The sequence below is a fragment of the Cavia porcellus genome, unplaced genomic scaffold (assembly GCF_034190915.1).
Source record: "Cavia porcellus strain 051 isolate PalLab524CR breed Dunkin Hartley unplaced genomic scaffold, mCavPor4.1 scaffold_47, whole genome shotgun sequence".
NCBI lineage: Eukaryota > Metazoa > Chordata > Mammalia > Rodentia > Caviidae > Cavia > Cavia porcellus.
This window is the reverse complement of record NW_026947530.1, coordinates 5,550,259-5,573,794: the sequence shown is the minus strand read 5'-3', so window position 1 is coordinate 5,573,794 and position 23,536 is coordinate 5,550,259.

The window sequence follows — 23,536 nt, the reverse complement described above, 5'->3', positions numbered from 1 at the left end:
CACACACCCATACAATGCGCACCACCCCGTGATGTTTTTCTCACTCCCACTAGTGAATCTAATGTAACACACACCCATACAATGCGCACCACCCCGTGATGTTTTTCTCACTCACACTAGTGAATTTAATGTAACACACACCCATACAATGCGCACCACCATGTGATGTTTTTCTCACTCCTACTAGTGAATCTAATGTAACACACACCCATACAATACGCACCACCATGTGATGTTTTTCTCACTGCTTCTAGTGAATCTAATGTAACACACACCCATACAATGCGCACCACCCCGTGATGTTTTTCTCACTGCTACTAGTGAATGTAATGTAACACACACCCATACAATGCCCACCAGCCCGTGATGTTTTTCTCACTGCTACTAGTGTATGTATTGTAACACACACCCATACAATGCGCACCACCCCGTGATGTTTATCTCACTCCTACTAGTGAATGTAATGTAACACACACCCATACAATGCGCACCACCCCGTGATGTTTTTCTCACTCCTACTAGTGAATCTAATGTGACACACACCCATACAATGCGCACCACCCCGTGATGTTTTTCTCACTCCTACTAGTGAATCTAATGTAACACACACCCATACAATGCGCACCACCCCGTGATGTTTTTCTCACTCCTCCTAGTGAATCTAATGTAACACACACCCATACAATGCGCACCACCCCGTGATGTTTTTCTCACTCCTACTTGTGAATCTAATGTAACACACACCCATACAATGCGCACCACCCCGTGATGTTTTTCTCACTCCTACTAGTGAATCTAATGTAACACACACCCATACAATGCGCACCACCATGTGATGTTTTTCTCACTGCTTCTAGTGAATCTAATGTAACACACATAAATACAATGCGCACCACCCCGTGATGTTTTTCTCACTCCTACTAGTGAATCTAATGTGACACACACCCATACAATGCGCACCACCCCGTGATGTTTTTCTCACTCCTACTAGTGAATCTAATGTAACACACACCCATACAATGCGCACCACCCCGTGATGTTTTTCTCACTCCTACTAGTGAATCTAATGTAACACACACCCATAAAATGCGCACCACCCCGTGATGTTTTTCTCACTCCTACTAGTGAATCTAATGTAACACACACCCATACAATGCGCACCACCCCGTGATGTTTTTCTCACTCCCACTAGTGAATCTAATGTAACACACACCCATACAATGGGCACCACCCCGTGATGTTTTAATCACTCCCACTAGTGAATCTAATGTAACACACACCCATACAATGCGCACCACCCCATGATGTTTTTCTCACTCCCACTAGTGAATCTAATGTAACACACACCCATACAATGCGCACCACCCCGTGATGTTTTTCTCACTCCTACTAGTGAATCTAATGTAACACACACCCATACAATGCGCACCACCCCGTGATGTTTTTCTCACTGCTACTAGTGAATCTATTGTAACACACACCCATACAATGCGTACCACCACGTGATGTTTTTCTCACTGCTATTAGTGAATCTAATGTAACACACACCCATACAATGCGCACCAACCCGTGATGTTTTTCTCACTGCTACTAGTGAATGTAATGTAAAACACACCCATACAATGCGCACCACCCCGTGATGTTTTTCTCACTGCTACTAGTGTATGTATTGTAACACACACCCATACAATGCGCACCACCCCGTGATGTTTATCTCACTCCTACTAGTGAATGTAATGTAACACACACCCATACAATGCGCACCACACCGTGATGTTTTTCTCACTCCTACTAGTGAATCTAATGTAACACACACCCATACAATGCGCACCACCCCGTGATGTTTTTCTCACTCCTACTAGTGAATCTAATGTAACACACACCCATACAATGCGCACCACCCCGTGATGTTTTTCTCACTCCTACTAGTGAATCTAATGTAACACACACCCATACAATGCGCACCACCCCGTGATGTTTTTCTCACTCCCACTAGTGAATCTAATGTAACACACACCCATACAATGCGCACCACCCCGTGATGTTTTTCTCACTCCTACTAGTGAATCTAATGTAACACACACCCATACAATGCGCACCACCCCGTGATGTTTTTCTCACTCCCACTAGTGAATCTAATGTAACACACACCCATACAATGCGCACCACCCCGTGATGTTTTTCTCACTCACACTAGTGAATTTAATGTAACACACACCCATACAATGCGCACCACCATGTGATGTTTTTCTCACTCCTACTAGTGAATCTAATGTAACACACACCCATACAATACGCACCACCATGTGATGTTTTTCTCACTGCTTCTAGTGAATCTAATGTAACACACACCCATACAATGCGCACCACCCCGTGATGTTTTTCTCACTGCTACTAGTGAATGTAATGTAACACACACCCATACAATGCCCACCAGCCCGTGATGTTTTTCTCACTGCTACTAGTGTATGTATTGTAACACACACCCATACAATGCGCACCACCCCGTGATGTTTATCTCACTCCTACTAGTGAATGTAATGTAACACACACCCATACAATGCGCACCACCCCGTGATGTTTTTCTCACTCCTACTACTGAATCTAATGTGACACACACCCATACAATGCGCACCACCCCGTGATGTTTTTCTCACTCCTACTAGTGAATCTAATGTAACACACACCCATACAATGCGCACCACCCCGTGATGTTTTTCTCACACCTACTAGTGAATGTAATGTAACACACACAGATACAAGGCGCACCACCCCGTGATGTTTTTCTCACTCCTACTAGTGAATGTAATGTAACACACACCCATACAAGGCGCACCACCCCGTGATGTTTTTCTCACTCCTACTAGTGAATCTAATGTAACACACACCCATACAATGCGCACCACCATGTGATGTTTTTCTCACTGCTTCTAGTGAATCTAATGTAACACACACAAATACAATGCGCACCACCCCGTGATGTTTTTCTCACTCCTACTAGTGAATCTAATGTGACACACACCCATACAATGCGCACCACCCCGTGATGTTTTTCTCACTCCTACTAGTGAATCTAATGTAACACACACCCATACAATGCGCACCACCCTGTGATGTTTTTCTCACTCCCACTAGTGAATCTAATGTAACACACACCCATACAATGCGCACCACCCCGTGATGTTTTTCTCACTCCTACTAGTGAATCTAATGTAACACACACCCATACAATGCGCACCACCCCGTGATGTTTTTCTCACTCCCACTAGTGAATCTAATGTAACACACACCCATACAATGCGCACCACCCCGTGATGTTTTTCTCACTCCCACTAGTGAATTTAATGTAACACACACCCATACAATGCGCACCACCATGTGATGTTTTTCTCACTCCTACTAGTGAATCTAATGTAACACACACCCATACAATGCGCACCACCATGTGATGTTTTTCTCACTGCTTCTAGTGAATCTAATGTAACACACACCCATACAATGCGCACCACCCCGTGATGTTTTTCTCACTGCTACTAGTGAATGTAATGTAACACACACCCATACAATGCCCTACACCCCGTGATGTTTTTCTCACTGCTACTAGTGTATGTATTGTAACACACACCCATACAATGCGCACCACTCCGTGATGTTTATCTCACTCCTACTAGAGAATGTAATGTAACACACACCCATACAATGCGCACCACCCCGTGATGTTTTTCTCACTCCTACTAGTGAATCTAATGTGACACACACCCATACAATGCGCACCACCCCGTGATGTTTTTCTCACACCTACTAGTGAATCTAATGTAACACACACCCATACAATGCGCACCACCCCGTGATGTTTTTCTCACTCCTACTAGTGAATCTAATGTAACACACACCCATACAATGCGCACCACCCCGTGATGTTTTTCTCACTCCTACTAGTGAATGTAATGTAACACACACCCATACAATGCGCACCACCCCGTGATGTTTTTCTCACTCCTACTAGTGAATCTAATGTAACACACACCCATACAAGGCGCACCACCCCGTGTTGTTTTTCTCACTCCTAGTAGTGAATCTAATGTAACACACACCCATACAAGGCGCACCACCCCGTCATGTTTTTCTCACTCCTACTAGTGAATGTAATGTAACACACACCCATACAAGGCGCACCACCCCGTGATGTTTTTCTCACTCCCACTAGTGAATTTAATGTAACACACACCCATACAATGCGCACCACCATGTGATGTTTTTCTCACTCCTACTAGTGAATCTAATGTAACACACACCCATACAATGCGCACCACCATGTGATGTTTTTCTCACTGCTTCTAGTGAATCTAATGTAACACACACCCATACAATGCGCACCACCATGTGATGTTTTTCTCACTGCTTCTAGTGAATCTAATGTAACACACACCCATACAATGCGCACCACCCCGTGATGTTTTTCTCACTGCTACTAGTGAATCTAATGTAACACAAACCCATACAATGCGCACCACCCCGTGATGTTTTTCTCACTCCTACTAGTGAATCTAATGTAACACACACCCATACAAGGCGCACCACCCCGTGTTGTTTTTCTCACTCCTAGTAGTGAATCTAATGTAACACACACCCATACAAGGCGCACCACCCCGTCATGTTTTTCTCACTCCTTCTAGTGAATGTAATGTAACACACACCCATACAAGGCGCACCACCCCGTGATGTTTTTCTCACTCCCACTAGTGAATTTAATGTAACACACACCCATACAATGCGCACCACCATGTGATGTTTTTCTCACTCCTACTAGTGAATCTAATGTAACACACACCCATACAATGCGCACCACCATGTGATGTTTTTCTCACTGCTTCTAGTGAATCTAATGTAACACACACCCATACAATGCGCACCACCATGTGATGTTTTTCTCACTGCTTCTAGTGAATCTAATGTAACACACACCCATACAATGCGCACCACTCCGTGATGTTTTTCTCACTCCTACTAGTGAATCTAATGTAACACACACCCATACAATGCGCACCACCCCGTGATGTTTTTCTCACTCCTACTAGTGAATCTAATGTAACACACACCCATACAATGCGCACCACCCCGTGATGTTTTTCTCACTCCTACTAGTGAATCTAATGTAACACACACCCATACAATGCGCACCACCCCGTGATGTTTTTCTCACTCCTACTAGTGAATGTAATGTAACACACACCCATACAATGCGCACCACCCCGTGATGTTTTTCTCACTCCTACTAGTGAATCTAATGTAACACACACCCATACAATGCGCACCACCCCGTGATGTTTTTCTCACTCCTACTAGTGAATCTAATGTAACACACACCCATACAAGGCGCACCACCCCGTGATGTTTTTCTCACTCCTACTAGTGAATGTAATGTAACACACACCCATACAAGGCGCACCACCCCGTGATGTTTTTCTCACTCCCACTAGTGAATTTAATGTAACACACACCCATACAATGCGCACCACCATGTGATGTTTTTCTCACTCCTACTAGTGAATCTAATGTAACACACACCCATACAATGCGCACCACCATGTGATGTTTTTCTCACTGCTTCTAGTGAATCTAATGTAACACACACCCATACAATGCGCACCACCCCGTGATGTTTTTCTCACTGCTACTAGTGAATGTAATGTAACACACACCCATACAATGCCCACCACCCCGTGATGTTTTTCTCACTGCTACTAGTGTATGTATTGTAACACACACCCATACAATGCGCACCACCCCGTGATGTTTATCTCACTCCTACTAGTGAATGTAATATAACACACACCCATACAATGTGCACCACCCCGTGATGTTTTTCTCACTCCTACTAGTGAATCTAATGTGACACTCACCCATACAATGCGCACCATCCCGTGATGTTTTTCTCACTCCTAATAGTGAATCTAATGTAACACACACCCATACAATGCGCACCACCCCGTGATGTTTTTCTCACTCCTACTAGTGAATCTAATGTAACACACACCCATACAATGCGCACCACCCCGCGATGTTTTTCTCACTCCTACTAGTGAATGTAATGTAACACACACCCATACAATGCGCACCACCCCGTGATGTTTTTCTCACTCCTACTAGTGAATCTAATGTAACACACACCCATACAATGCGCACCACCCCGTGATGTTTTTCTCACTCCTACTAGTGAATCTAATGTAACACACACCCATACAATGCGCACCACCCCGTGATGTTTTTCTCACTCCTCCTAGTGAATCTAATGTAACACACACCCATACAATGCGCACCACTCCGTGATGTTTTTCTCACTCCTACTTGTGAATCTAATGTAACACACACCCATACAATGCGCACCACCCCGTGATGTTTTTCTCACACCTACTAATGAATGTAATGTAACAACACCCATACAAGGCGCACCACCCCGTGATGTTTTTCTCACTCCTACTAGTGAATGTAATGTAACACACACCCATACAAGGCGCACCACCCCGTGATGTTTTTCTCACTCCTACTAGTGAATCTAATGTAACACACACCCATACAAGGCGCACCACCCCGTGATGTTTTTCTCACTCCTACTAGTGAATGTAATGTAACACACACCCATACAAGGCGCACCACCCCGTGATGTTTTTCTCATTCCTACTAGTGAATGTAATGTAACACACACCCATACAAGGCGCACCACCCCGTGTTGTTTTTCTCACTCCTAGTAGTGAATCTAATGTAACACACACCCATACAAGGCGCACCACCCCGTCATGTTTTTCTCACTCCTACTAGTGAATGTAATGTAACACACACCCATACAAGGCGCACCACCCCGTGATGTTTTTCTCACTCCCACTAGTGAATTTAATGTAACACACACCCATACAATGCGCACCACCCCGTGATGTTTTTCTCACTCCTACTAGTGAATCTAATGTAACACACACCCATACAATGCGCACCACCATGTGATGTTTTTCTCACTGCTTCTAGTGAATCTAATGTAACACACACCCATACAATGCGCACCACCATGTGATGTTTTTCTCACTGCTTCTAGTGAATCTAATGTAACACACACCCATACAATGCGCACCACCCCGTGATGTTTTTCTCACTCCTACTAGTGAATCTAATGTAACACACACCCATACAATGCGCACCACCCCGTGATGTTTTTCTCACTCCTACTAGTGAATCTAATGTAACACACACCCATACAATGCGCACCACCCCGTGATGTTTTTCTCACTCCTACTAGTGAATCTAATGTAACACACACCCATACAATGCGCACCACCCCGTGATGTTTTTCTCACTCCTACTAGTGAATCTAATGTAACACACACCCATACAATGCGCACCACCCCGTGATGTTTTTCTCACTCCTACTAGTGAATCTAATGTAACACACACCCATAAAATGCGCACCACCCCGTGATGTTTTTCTCTCTCCTACTAGTGAATCTAATGTAACACACACCCATACAAGGCGCACCACCCCGTGATGTTTTTCTCACTCCTACTAGTGAATGTCATGTAACACACACCCATACAAGGCGCACCACCCCGTGATGTTTTTCTCACTCCCACTAGTGAATTTAATGTAACACACACCCATACAATGCGCACCACCATGTGATGTTTTTCTCACTCCTACTAGTGAATCTAATGTAACACACACCCATACAATGCGCACCACCATGTGATGTTTTTCTCACTGCTTCTAGTGAATCTAATGTAACACACACCCATACAATGCGCACCACCGCGTGATGTTTTTCTCACTGCTTCTAGTGAATGTAATGTAACACACACCCATACAATGCCCACCACACCGTGATGTTTTTCTCACTGCTACTAGTGTATGTATTGTAACACACACCCATACAATGCGCACCACCCCGTGATGTTTATCTCACTCCTACTAGTGAATGTAATATAACACACACCCATACAATGTGCACCACCCCGTGATGTTTTTCTCACTCCTACTAGTGAATCTAATGTGACACACACCCATACAATGCGCACCACCCCGTGATGTTTTTCTCACTCCTACTAGTGAATCTAATGTAACACACACCCATACAATGCGCACCACCCCGTGATGTTTTTCTCACTCCTACTAGTGAATCTAATGTAACACACACCCATACAATGCGCACCACCCCGTGATGTTTTTCTCACTCCTACTAGTGAATGTAATGTAACACACACCCATACAATGCGCACCACCCCGTGATGTTTTTCTCACTCCTACTAGTGAATCTAATGTAACACACACCCATACAATGCGCACCACCCCGTGATGTTTTTCTCACTCCTACTAGTGAATCTAATGTAACACACACCCATACAATGCGCACCACCCCGTGATGTTTTTCTCACTCCTCCTAGTGAATCTAATGTAACACACACCCATACAATGCGCACCACCCCGTGATGTTTTTCTCACTCCTACTTGTGAATCTAATGTAACACACACCCATACAATGCGCACCACCCCGTGATGTTTTTCTCACACCTACTAGTGAATCTAATGTAACACACACCCATACAATGCGCACCACCCCGTGATGTTTTTCTCACTCCCACTAGTTAATCTAATGTAACACACACCCATACAATGCGCACCACCCCGTGATGTTTTTCTCACTCCCACTAGTGAATTTAATGTAACACACACCCATACAATGCGCACCACCATGTGATGTTTTTCTCACTCCTACTAGTGAATCTAAAGTAACACACACCCATACAATGCGCACCACCATGTGATGTTTTTCTCACTGCTTCTAGTGAATGTAATGTAACACACACCCATACAATGCGCACCACCCCGTGATGTTTTTCTCACTGCTACTAGTGAATGTAATGTAACACACACCCATACAGTGCCCACCTCCCCGTGATGTTTTTCTCACTGCTACTAGTGTATGTATTGTAACACACACCCATACAATGCGCACCACCCCGTGATGTTTATCTCACTCCTACTAGTGAATGTAATGTAACACACACCCATACAATGCGCACCACCCCGTGATGTTTTTCTCACTCCTACTAGTGAATCTAATGTGACACACACCCATACAATGCGCACCACCCCGTGATGTTTTTCTCACTCCTACTAGTGAATCTAATGTAACACACACCCATACAATGCGCACCACCCCGTGATGTTTTTCTCACTCCCACTAGTGAAGCTAATGTAACACACACCCATACAATGCGCACCACCCCGTGATGTTTTTCTCACTCCTACTAGTGAATCTAATGTAACACACACCCATACAATGCGCACCACCATGTGATGTTTTTCTCACTGCTTCTAGTGAATCTAATTTAACACACACCCATACAATGCGCACCACCCCGTGATGTTTTTCTCACTGCTACTAGTGAATGTAATGTAACACACACCCATACAATGCACACCACCCCGTGATGTTTTTCTCACTGCTACTAGTGTATGTATTGTAACACACACCCATACAATGCGCACCACCCCGTGATGTTTATCTCACTCCTAGTAGTGAATGTAATGTAACACACACCCATACAATGCGCACCACCCTGTGATGTTTTTCTCACTCCTACTAGTGAATCTAATGTGACACACACCCATACAATGCGCACCACCCCGTGATGTTTTTCTCACTCCTACTAGTGAATCTAATGTAACACACACCCATACAATGCGCACCACCCCGTGATGTTTTTCTCACTCCTACTAGTGAATCTAATGTAACACACACCCATACAATGCGCACCACCCCGTGATGTTTTTCTCACTCCTACTAGTGAATGTAATGTAACACACACCCATACAATGCGCACCACGCCGTGATGTTTTTCTCACTCCTACTAGTGAATCTAATGTAACACACACCCATACAAGGCGCACTACCCCGTGATGTTTTTCTCATTCCTACTAGTGAATGTAATGTAACACACACCCATACAAGGCGCACCACCCCGTGTTGTTTTTCTCACTCCTAGTAGTGAATCTAATGTAACACACACCCATACAAGGCGCACCACCCCGTCATGTTTTTCTCACTCCTACTAGTGAATGTAATGTAACACACACCCATACAAGGCGCACCACCCCGTGATGTTTTTCTCACTCCCACTAGTGAATTTAATGTAACACACACCCATACAATGCGCACCACCATGTGATGTTTTTCTCACTCCTACTAGTGAATCTAATGTAACACACACCCATACAATGCGCACCACCATGTGATGTTTTTCTCACTGCTTCTAGTGAATGTAATGTAACACACACCCATACAATGCGCACCACCCCGTGATGTTTTTCTCACTGCTACTAGTGAATGTAATGTAACACACACCCATACAATGCCCACCACCCCGTGATGTTTTTCTTACTGCTACTAGTGTATGTATTGTAACACACACCCATACAATGCGCACCACCCCGTGATGTTTATCTCACTCCTACTAGTGAATGTAATGTAACACACACCCATACAATGCGCACCACCCCGTGATGTTTTTCTCACTCCTACTAGTGAATCTAATGTGACACACACCCATACAATGCGCACCACCCCGTGATGTTTTTCTCACTCCTACTAGTGAATCTAATGTAACACACACCCATACAATGCGCACCACCCCGTGATGTTTTTCTCACTCCTACTAGTGAATCTAATGTAACACACACCCATACAATGCGCACCACCCCGTGATGTTTTTCTCACTCCTACTAGTGAATGTAATGTAACACACACCCATACAATGCGCACCACCCCGAGATGTTTTTCTCACTCCTACTAGTGAATCTAATGTAACACACACCCATACAAGGCGCACCACCCCGTGATGTTTTTCTCACTCCTACTAGTGAATGTAATGTAACACACACCCATACAAGGCGCACCACCCCGTGATGTTTTTCTCATTCCTACTAGTGAATGTAATGTAACACACACCCATACAAGGCGCACCACCCCGTGTTGTTTTTCTCACTCCTAGTAGTGAATCTAATGTAACACACACCCATACAAGGCGCACCTCCCCGTCATGTTTTTCTCACTCCTACTAGTGAATGTAATGTAACACACACCCATACAAGGCGCACCACCCCGTGATGTTTTTCTCACTCCCACTAGTGAATTTAATGTGACACACACCCATACAATGCGCACCACCATGTGATGTTTTTCTCACTCCTACTAGTGAATCTAATGTAACACACACCCATACAATGCGCACCACCATGTGATGTTTTTCTCACTGTTCTAGTGAATCTAATGTAACACACACCCATACAATGCGCACCACCCCGTGATGTTTTTCTCACTCCTACTAGTGAATCTAATGTAACACACACCCATACAATGCGCACCACCCCGTGATGTTTATCTCACTCCTACTAGTGAATGTAATGTAACACACACCCATACAATGCGCACCACCCCGTGATGTTTTTCTCACTCCTACTAGTGAATCTAATGTGACACACACCCATACAATGCGCACCACCCCGTGATGTTTTTCTCACTCCTACTAGTGAATCTAATGTAACACACACCCATACAATGCGCACCACCCCGTGATGTTTTTCTCACTCCTACTAGTGAATCTAATGTAACACACACCCATACAATGCGCACCACCCCGTGATGTTTTTCTCACTCCTACTAGTGAATGTAATGTAACACACACCCATACAATGCGCACCACCCCGAGATGTTTTTCTCACTCCTACTAGTGAATCTAATGTAACACACACCCATACAAGGCGCACCACCCCGTGATGTTTTTCTCACTCCTACTAGTGAATGTAATGTAACACACACCCATACAAGGCGCACCACCCCGTGATGTTTTTCTCATTCCTACTAGTGAATGTAATGTAACACACACCCATACAAGGCGCACCACCCCGTGTTGTTTTTCTCACTCCTAGTAGTGAATCTAATGTAACACACACCCATACAAGGCGCACCTCCCCGTCATGTTTTTCTCACTCCTACTAGTGAATGTAATGTAACACACACCCATACAAGGCGCACCACCCCGTGATGTTTTTCTCACTCCCACTAGTGAATTTAATGTGACACACACCCATACAATGCGCACCACCATGTGATGTTTTTCTCACTCCTACTAGTGAATCTAATGTAACACACACCCATACAATGCGCACCACCATGTGATGTTTTTCTCACTGTTCTAGTGAATCTAATGTAACACACACCCATACAATGCGCACCACCCCGTGATGTTTTTCTCACTCCTACTAGTGAATCTAATGTAACACACACCCATACAATGCGCACCACCCCGTGATGTTTTTCTCACTCCTACTAGTGAATCTAATGTAACACACACCCATACAATGCGCACCACCCCGTGATGTTTTTCTCACTCCTACTAGTGAATCTAATGTAACACACACCCATACAATGCGCACCACCATGTGATGTTTTTCTCACTGCTTCTAGTGAATCTAATGTAACACACACCCATACAATGCGCACCACCCCGTGATGTTTTTCTCACTGCTACTAGTGAATGTAATGTAACACACACCCATACAGTGCCCACCACCCCGTGATGTTTTTCTCACTGCTACTAGTGTATGTATTGTAACACACACCCATACAATGCGCACCACCCCGTGATGTTTATCTCACTCCTACTAGTGAATGTAATGTAACACACACCCATACAATGCGCACCACCCCGTGATGTTTTTCTCACTCCTACTAGTGAATCTAATGTGACACACACCCATACAATGCGCACCACCCCGTGATGTTTTTCTCACTCCTACTAGTGAATCTAATGTAAAACACACCCATACAATGCGCACCACCCCGTGATGTTTTTCTCACTCCCACTAGTGAATCTAATGTAACACACACCCATACAATGCGCACCACCCCGTGATGTTTTTCTCACTCCTTCTAGTGAATCTAATGTAACACACACCCATACAATGCGCACCACCATGTGATGTTTTTCTCACTGCTTCTAGTGAATCTAATTTAACACACACCCATACAATGCGCACCACCCCGTGATGTTTTTCTCACTGCTACTAGTGAATGTAATGTAACACACACCCATACAATGCACACCACCCCGTGATGTTTTTCTCACTGCTACTAGTGTATGTATTGTAACACACACCCATACAATGCGCACCACCCCGTGATGTTTATCTCACTCCTAGTAGTGAATGTAATGTAACACACACCCATACAATGCGCACCAACCTGTGATGTTTTTCTCACTCCTACTAGTGAATCTAATGTGACACACACCCATACAATGCGCACCACCCCGTGATGTTTTTCTCACTCCTACTAGTGAATCTAATGTAACACACACCCATACAATGCGCACCACCCCGTGATGTTTTTCTCACTCCTACTAGTGAATCTAATGTAACACACACCCATACAATGCGCACCACCCCGTGATGTTTTTCTCACTCCTACTAGTGAATGTAATGTAACACACACCCATACAATGCGCACCACGCCGTGATGTTTTTCTCACTCCTACTAGTGAATCTAATGTAACACACACCCATACAAGGCGCACCACCCCGTGATGTTTTTCTCATTCCTACTAGTGAATGTAATGTAACACACACCCATACAAGGCGCACCACCCCGTGTTGTTTTTCTCACTCCTAGTAGTGAATCTAATGTAACACACACCCATACAAGGCGCACCACCCCGTCATGTTTTTCTCACTCCTACTAGTGAATGTAATGTAACACACACCCATACAAGGCGCACCACCCCGTGATGTTTTTCTCACTCCCACTAGTGAATTTAATGTAACACACACCCATACAATGCGCACCACCATGTGATGTTTTTCTCACTCCTACTAGTGAATCTAATGTAACACACACCCATACAATGCGCACCACCATGTGATGTTTTTCTCACTGCTTCTAGTGAATCTAATGTAACACACACCCATACAATGCGCACCACCCCGTGATGTTTTTCTCACTGCTACTAGTGAATGTAATGTAACACACACCCATACAATGCCCACCACCCCGTGATGTTTTTCTTACTGCTACTAGTGTATGTATTGTAACACACACCCATACAATGCGCACCACCCCGTGATGTTTATCTCACTCCTACTAGTGAATGTAATGTAACACACACCCATACAATGCGCACCACCCCGTGATGTTTTTCTCACTCCTACTAGTGAATCTAATGTGACACACACCCATACAATGCGCACCACCCCGTGATGTTTTTCTCACTCCTACTAGTGAATCTAATGTAACACACACCCATACAATGCGCACCACCCCGTGATGTTTTTCTCACTCCTACTAGTGAATCTAATGTAACACACACCCATACAATGCGCACCACCCCGTGATGTTTTTCTCACTCCTACTAGTGAATGTAATGTAACACACACCCATACAATGCGCACCACCCCGAGATGTTTTTCTCACTCCTACTAGTGAATCTAATGTAACACACACCCATACAAGGCGCACCACCCCGTGATGTTTTTCTCACTGCTACTAGTGTATGTATTGTAACACACACCCATACAATGCGCACCACCCCGTGATGTTTATCTCACTCCTACTAGTGAATGTAATGTAACACACACCCATACAATGCGCACCACCCCGTGATGTTTTTCTCACTCCTACTAGTGAATCTAATGTGACACACACCCATACAATGCGCACCACCCCGTGATGTTTTTCTCACTCCTACTAGTGAATCTAATGTAACACACACCCATACAATGCGCACCACCCCGTGATGTTTTTCTCACTCCTACTAGTGAATCTAATGTAACACACACCCATACAATGCGCACCACCCCGTGATGTTTTTCTCACTCCTACTAGTGAATGTAATGTAACACACACCCATACAATGCGCACCACCCCGAGATGTTTTTCTCACTCCTACTAGTGAATCTAATGTAACACACACCCATACAAGGCGCACCACCCCGTGATGTTTTTCTCACTCCTACTAGTGAATGTAATGTAACACACACCCATACAAGGCGCACCACCCCGTGATGTTTTTCTCATTCCTACTAGTGAATGTAATGTAACACACACCCATACAAGGCGCACCACCCCGTGTTGTTTTTCTCACTCCTAGTAGTGAATCTAATGTAACACACACCCATACAAGGCGCACCTCCCCGTCATGTTTTTCTCACTCCTACTAGTGAATGTAATGTAACACACACCCATACAAGGCGCACCACCCCGTGATGTTTTTCTCACTCCCACTAGTGAATTTAATGTGACACACACCCATAAAATGCGCACCACCATGTGATGTTTTTCTCACTCCTACTAGTGAATCTAATGTAACACACACCCATACAATGCGCACCACCATGTGATGTTTTTCTCACTGTTCTAGTGAATCTAATGTAACACACACCCATACAATGCGCACCACCCCGTGATGTTTTTCTCACTCCTACTAGTGAATCTAATGTAACACACACCCATACAATGCGCACCACCCCGTGATGTTTTTCTCACTCCTACTAGTGAATCTAATGTAACACACACCCATACAATGCGCACCACCCCGTGATGTTTTTCTCACTCCTACTAGTGAATCTAATGTAACACACACCCATACAATGCGCACCACCCCGTGATGTTTTTCTCACTCCTACTAGTGAATGTAATGTAACACACACCCATACAATGCGCACCACCCCGTGATATTTTTCTCACTCCTACTAGTGAATCTAATGTAACACACACCCATACAATGCGCACCACCCCGTGATGTTTTTCTCACTCCTACTAGTGAATCTAATGTAACACACACCCATACAAGGCGCACCACCCCGTGATGTTTTTCTCACTCCTACTAGTGAATGTAATGTAACACACACCGATACAAGGCGCACCACCCCGTGATGTTTTTCTCACTCCCACTAGTGAATTTAATGTAACACACACCCATACAATGCGCACCACCATGTGATGTTTTTCTCACTCCTACTAGTGAATCTAATGTAACACACACCCATACAATGCGCACCACCATGTGATGTTTTTCTCACTGCTTCTAGTGAATCTAATGTAACACACACCCATACAATGCGCACCACCCCGTGATGTTTTTCTCACTGCTACTAGTGAATGTAATGTAACACACACCCATACAATGCCCACCACCCCGTGATGTTTTTCTCACTGCTACTAGTGTATGTATTGTAACACACACCCATACAATGCGCACCACCCCGTGATGTTTATCTCACTCCTACTAGTGAATGTAATGTAACACACACCCATACAATGCGCACCACCCCGTGATGTTTTTCTCACTCCTACTAGTGAATCTAATGTGACACACACCCATACAATGCGCACCACCCCGTGATGTTTTTCTCACTCCTACTAGTGAATGTAATGTAACACACACCCATACAAGGCGCACCACCCCGTGATGTTTTTCTCACTCCTACTAGTGAATGTAATGTAACACACACCCATACAAGGCGCACCACCCCGTGTTGTTTTTCTCACTCCTAGTAGTGAATCTAATGTAACACACACCCATACAAGGCGCACCTCCCCGTCATGTTTTTCTCACTCCTACTAGTGAATGTAATGTAACACACACCCATACAAGGCGCACCACCCCGTGATGTTTTTCTCACTCCCACTAGTGAATTTAATGTAACACACACCCATACAATGCGCACAACCATGTGATGTTTTTCTCACTCCTACTAGTGAATCTAATGTAACACACACCCATACAATGTGCACCACCATGTGATGTTTTTCTCACTGTTCTAGTGAATCTAATGTAACACACACCCATACAATGCGCACCACCCCGTGATGTTTTTCTCACTCCTACTAGTGAATCTAATGTAACACACACCCATACAATGCGCACCACCCCGTGATGTTTTTCTCACTCCTACTAGTGAATCTAATGTAACACACACCCATACAATGCGCACCACCCCGTGATGTTTTTCTCACTCCTACTAGTGAATCTAATGTAACACACACCCATACAATGCGCACCACCCCGTGATGTTTTTCTCACTCCTACTAGTGAATGTAATGTAACACACACCCATACAATGCGCACCACCCCGTGATGTTTTTCTCACTCCTACTAGTGAATCTAATGTAACACACACCCATACAATGCGCACCACCCCGTGATGTTTTTCTCACTCCTACTAGTGAATCTAATGTAACACACACCCATACAAGGCGCACCACCCCGTGATGTTTTTCTCACTCCTACTAGTGAATGTAATGTAACACACACCCATACAAGGCGCACCACCCCGTGATGTTTTTCTCACTCCCACTAGTGAATTTAATGTAACACACACCCATACAATGCGCACCACCATGTGATGTTTTTCTCACTCCTACTAGTGAATCTAATGTAACACACACCCATACAATGCGCACCACCATGTGATGTTTTTCTCACTGCTTCTAGTGAATCTAATGTAACACACACCCATACAATGCGCACCACCCCGTGATGTTTTTCTCACTGCTACTAGTGAATGTAATGTAACACACACCCATACAATGCCCACCACCCCGTGATGTTTTTCTCACTGCTACTAGTGTATGTATTGTAACACACACCCATACAATGCGCACCACCCCGTGATGTTTATCTCACTCCTACTAGTGAATGTAATGTAACACACACCCATACATTGCGCACCACCCCGTGATGTTTTTCTCACTCCTACTAGTGAATCTAATGTGACACACACCCATACAATGCGCACCACCCCGTGATGTTTTTCTCACTCCTACTAGTGAATCTAATGTAACACACACCCATACAATGCGCACCACCCCGTGATGTTTTTCTCACTCCTACTAGTGAATCTAATGTAACACACACCCATACAATGCGCACCACCCCGTGACGTTTTTCTCACTCCTACTAGTGAATGTAATGTAACACACACCCATACAATGCGCACCACCCCGTGATGTTTTTCTCACTCCTACTAGTGAATCTAATGTAACACACACCCATACAATGCGCACCACCCCGTGATGTTTTTCTCACTCCTACTAGTGAATCTAATGTAACACACACCCATACAATGCGCACCACCCCGTGATGTTTTTCTCACTCCTCCTAGTGAATCTAATGTAACACACACCCATACAAGGCGCACCACCCCGTGATGTTTTTCTCACTCCTACTAGTGAATGTAATGTAACACACACCCATACAAGGCGCACCACCCCGTGATGTTTTTCTCACTCCTACTAGTGAATGTAATGTAACACACACCTATACAATGCGCACCACCGCGTGATGTTTTTCTCACTCCTACTAGTGAATCTAATGTAACACACACCCATACAATGCGCACCACCCCGTGATGTTTTTCTCACTCCCACTAGTGAATCTAATGTAACACACACCCATACAATGCACACCACCCCGTGATGTTTTTCTCACTCCCACTAGTGAATTTAATGTAACACACACCCATACAATGCGCACCACCATGTGATGTTTTTCTCACTCCTACTAGTGAATCTAATGTAACACACACCCATACAATGCGCACCACCATGTGATGTTTTTCTCACTGCTTCTAGTGAATCTAATGTAACACACACCCATACAATGCGCACCACCCCGTGATGTTTTTCTCACTGCTACTAGTGAATGTAATGTAACACACACCCATACAATGCCCACCACCCCGTGATGTTTTTCTCACTGCTACTAGTGTATGTATTGTAACACACACCCATACAATGCGCACCACCCCGTGATGTTTATCTCACTCCTACTAGTGAATGTAATGTAACACACACCCATACAATGCGCACCACCCCGTGATGTTTTTCTCACTCCTACTAGTGAATCTAATGTGACACACACCCATACAATGCGCACCACCCCGTGATGTTTTTCTCACTCCTACTAGTGAATCTAATGTAACACACACCCATACAATGCGCACCACCCCGTGATGTTTTTCTCACTCCTACTAGTGAATCTAATGTAACACACACCCATACAATGCACACCACCCCGTGATGTTTTTCTCACTCCTACTAGTGAATGTAATGTAACACACACCCATACAATGCGCACCACCCCGTGATGTTTTTCTCACTCCTACTAGTGAATCTAATGTAACACACACCCATACAATGCGCACCACCCCGTGATGTTTTACTCACTCCTACTAGTGAATCTAATGTAACACACACCCATACAAGGCGCACCACCCCGTGATGTTTTTCTCACTTCTACTAGTGAATGTAATGTAACACACACCCATACAAGGCGCACCACCCCGTGATGTTTTTCTCACTCCCACTAGTGAATTTAATGTAACACACACCTATACAATGCGCACCACCATGTGATGTTTTTCTCATCCTACTAGTGAATGTAATGTAACACACACCCATACAATGCGCACCACCCCGTGATGTTTTTCTCACTCCTACTAGTGAATCTAATGTAACACACACCCATAGAATGCGCACCACCCCGTGATGTTTTTCTCACTCCTGCTAGTGAATCTAATGTAACACACACCCATACAATGCGCACCACCCCGTGATGTTTTTCTCACTCCTCCTAGTGAATCTAATGTAACACACACCCATACAATGCGCACCACTCCGTGATGTTTTTCTCACTCCTACTTGTGAATCTAATGTAACACACACCCATACAATGCGCACCACCCCGTGATGTTTTTCTCACACCTACTAGTGAATGTAATGTAACACACACCCATACAAGGCGCACCACCCCGTGATGTTTTTCTCACTCCTACTAGTGAATGTAATGTAACACACACCCATACAAGGCGCACCACCCCGTGATGTTTTTCTCACTCCTACTAGTGAATGTAATGTAACACACACCCATACAAGGCGCACTACCCCGTGATGTTTTTCTCACTCCTACTAGTGAATCTAATGTAACACGCACCCATACAATGCGCACCACCCCGTGATGTTTTTCTCACTCCTACTAGTGAATGTAATGTAACACACACCCATACAAGGCGCACTACCCCGTGATGTTTTTCTCACTCCTACTAGTGAATCTAATGTAACACACACCCATACAATGCGCACCACCCCGTGATGTTTTTCTCACTCCTACTAGTGAATGTAATGTAACACACACCCATACAATGCGCACCACCCCGTGATGTTTTTCTCACTCCCACTAGTGAATCTACTGTAACACACACCCATACAATGCGCACCACCCCGTGATGTTTTAATCACTCCCACTAGTGAATCTAATGTAACACACACCCATACAATGCGCACCACCCCGTGATGTTTTTCTCACTCCTACTAGTGAATCTAATGTAACACACACCCATACAATGCGCACCACCCCGTGATGTTTTTCTCACTCCCACTAGTGAATCTAATGTAACACACACCCATACAATGCGCACCACCCCGTTATGTTTTAATCACTCCCACTAGTGAATCTAATGTAACACACACCCATACAATGCGCACCACCCCGTGATGTTTTTCTAACTGCTACTAGTGAATCTAATGTAACACACACCCATACAATGCGCACCACCCTGTGATGTTTTTCTCACTCCTACTTGTGAATCTAATGTAACACACACCCATACAATGTGCACCACCCCATGATGTTTTTCTCACACCTACTAGTGAATGTAATGTAACACACACCCATACAAGGCGCACCACCCCGTGATGTTTTTCTCACTCCTACTAGTGAATGTAATGTAACACACACCCGTACAAGGCGCACCACCCCATGATGTTTTTCTCACTCCTACTAGTGAATGTAATGTAACACACACCCATACAAGGCGCACCACCCCGTGTTGTTTTTCTCACTCCTACTAATGAATCTAATGTAACACACACCCATACAAGGCGCACCACCCTGTCATGTTTTTCTCACTCCTACTAGTGAATGTAATGTAACACACACCCATACAAGGCGCACCACCCCGTGATGTTTTTCTCACTCCTACTAGTGAATCTAATGTAACACACACCCATACAATGCGAACCACCCCGTGATGTTTTTCTCACTCCTACTAGTGAATCTAATGTAACACACACCCATACAATGCGCACCACCTCGTGATGTTTTTCTCACTCTTACTAGTGAATCTAATGTAACACACACCCATACAATGCGCACCACCCCGTGATGTTTTTCTCACTGCTACTAGTGAATCTAATGTAACACACACCCATACAATGCGCACCACCCCGTGATGTTTTTCTCACTGCTACTAGTGAATCTAATGTAACACACACCCATACAATGCGCACCACCCCGTGATGTTTTTCTCACTCCTACTAGTGAATCTAATGTAACACACACCCATACAATGCGCACCACCCCGTGATGTTTTTCTCACTCCTACTAGTGAATCTAATGTAACAAACACCCATACAATGCGCACCACCCCGTGATGTTTTTCTCACTCCCACTAGTGAATCTAATGTAACACACACCCATACAATGCGCACCACCCCGTGATGTTTTTCTCACTCCCACTAGTGAATCTAATGTAACACACCCATACAATGCGCACCACCCCGTGATGTTTTAATCACTCCCACTAGTGAATCTAATGTAACACACACCCATACAATGCGCACCACCCCGTGATGTTTTTCTCACTCCTACTAGTGAATCTAATGTAACACACACCCATACAATGCGCACCACCCCGTGATGTTTTTTCTCACTCCTACTAGTGAATCTAATGTAACACACACCCATACAATGCGCACCACCCCGTGATGTTTTTCTCACTCCCACTAGTGAATCTAATGTAACACACACCCATACAATGCGCACCACCCCGTGATGTTTTTCTCACTCCCACTAGTGAATCTAATGTAACACACACCCATACAAGGCGCACCACCCCGTGATGTTTTTCTCACTCCCAATAGTGAATCTAATGTAACACACACCCATACAATGCGCACCACCCCGTGATGTTTTTCTCACTGCTACTAGAGAATCTAATGTAACACACACCCATACAATAAGCACCACCCCGTGATGTTTTTCTCACTCCCACTAGTGAATCTAATGTAACACACAGCCATACAATGCGCACCACCCCGTGATGTTTTTCTCACTCCGACTAGTGAATCTAATGTAACACACACCCATACAATGCGCACCACCCCGTGATGTTTTTCTCACTCCCACTACTGAATCTAATGTAACACACACCCATACAATGCGCACCACCCCGTGATGTTTTTCTCACTCCCACTAGTGAATGTAATGTAACACACACCCATGCAATGCGCACCACCCGGTGATGTTTTTCTCACTGCTACTAGTGAATGTAATGTAACACACACCCATACAATGCGCACCACCCCGTGATGTTTTTCTTACTGCTACTATTGAATCTAATGTAACACACACCCATACAATGCGCACCACCCCGTGATGTTTTTCTCACTCCTACTAGTGAATCTAATGTAACACACACCCATACAATGCGCACCACCCCGTGATGTTTTTCTCACTGCTACTAGTGAATCTAAGGTAACACACACCCATACAATGCGCACCACCCCGTGATGTTTTTCTCACTGCTACTAGTGAATCTAATGTAACACAAACCCATACAATGCGCACCACCCCGTGATGTTTTTCTCACTGCTACTAGTGAATCTAATGTAACACACACCCATACAATGCGCACCACCCCGTGATGTTTTTCTCACTGCTACTAGTGAATCTAATGTAACACACACCCATACAATGCGCACCACCCCGTGATGCTTTTCTCACTGCTACTAGTGAATCTAATGTAACACACACCCATACAATGCGCACCACCCCGTGATGTTTTTCTCACTGCTACTAGTGAATCTAATGTAACACACACCCATACAATGCGCACCACCACGTGATGTTTTTCTCACTCCTACTAGTGAATCTAATGTAACACACACCCATACAATGCGCACCACCCCGTGATGTTTTTCTCACTGCTACTATTGAATCTAATGTAACACACACCCATACAATGCGCATCACCCCGTGATGTTTTTCTCACTCCTACTAGTGAATGTAATGTAACACACACCCATACAATGCGCACCACCCCGTGATGTTTTTGTCACTGCTACTAGTGAATCTAATGTAACACACACCCATACAATGCGCACGACCCCGTGATGTTTTTCTCACTTCTACTAGTGAATCTAATGTAACACACACCCATACAATGCGCACCACCCCGTGATGTTTTTCTCACTCCTACTAGTGAATGTAATGTAACACACACCCATACAATGCGCACCACCCCGTGATGTTTTTCTCAATCCTACTAGTGAATGTAATATAACACACACCCATACAATGCGCACCACCCCGTGATGTTTTTCTCACTCCTACTAGTGAATGTAATGTAACACACACCCATACAATGCGAACCACC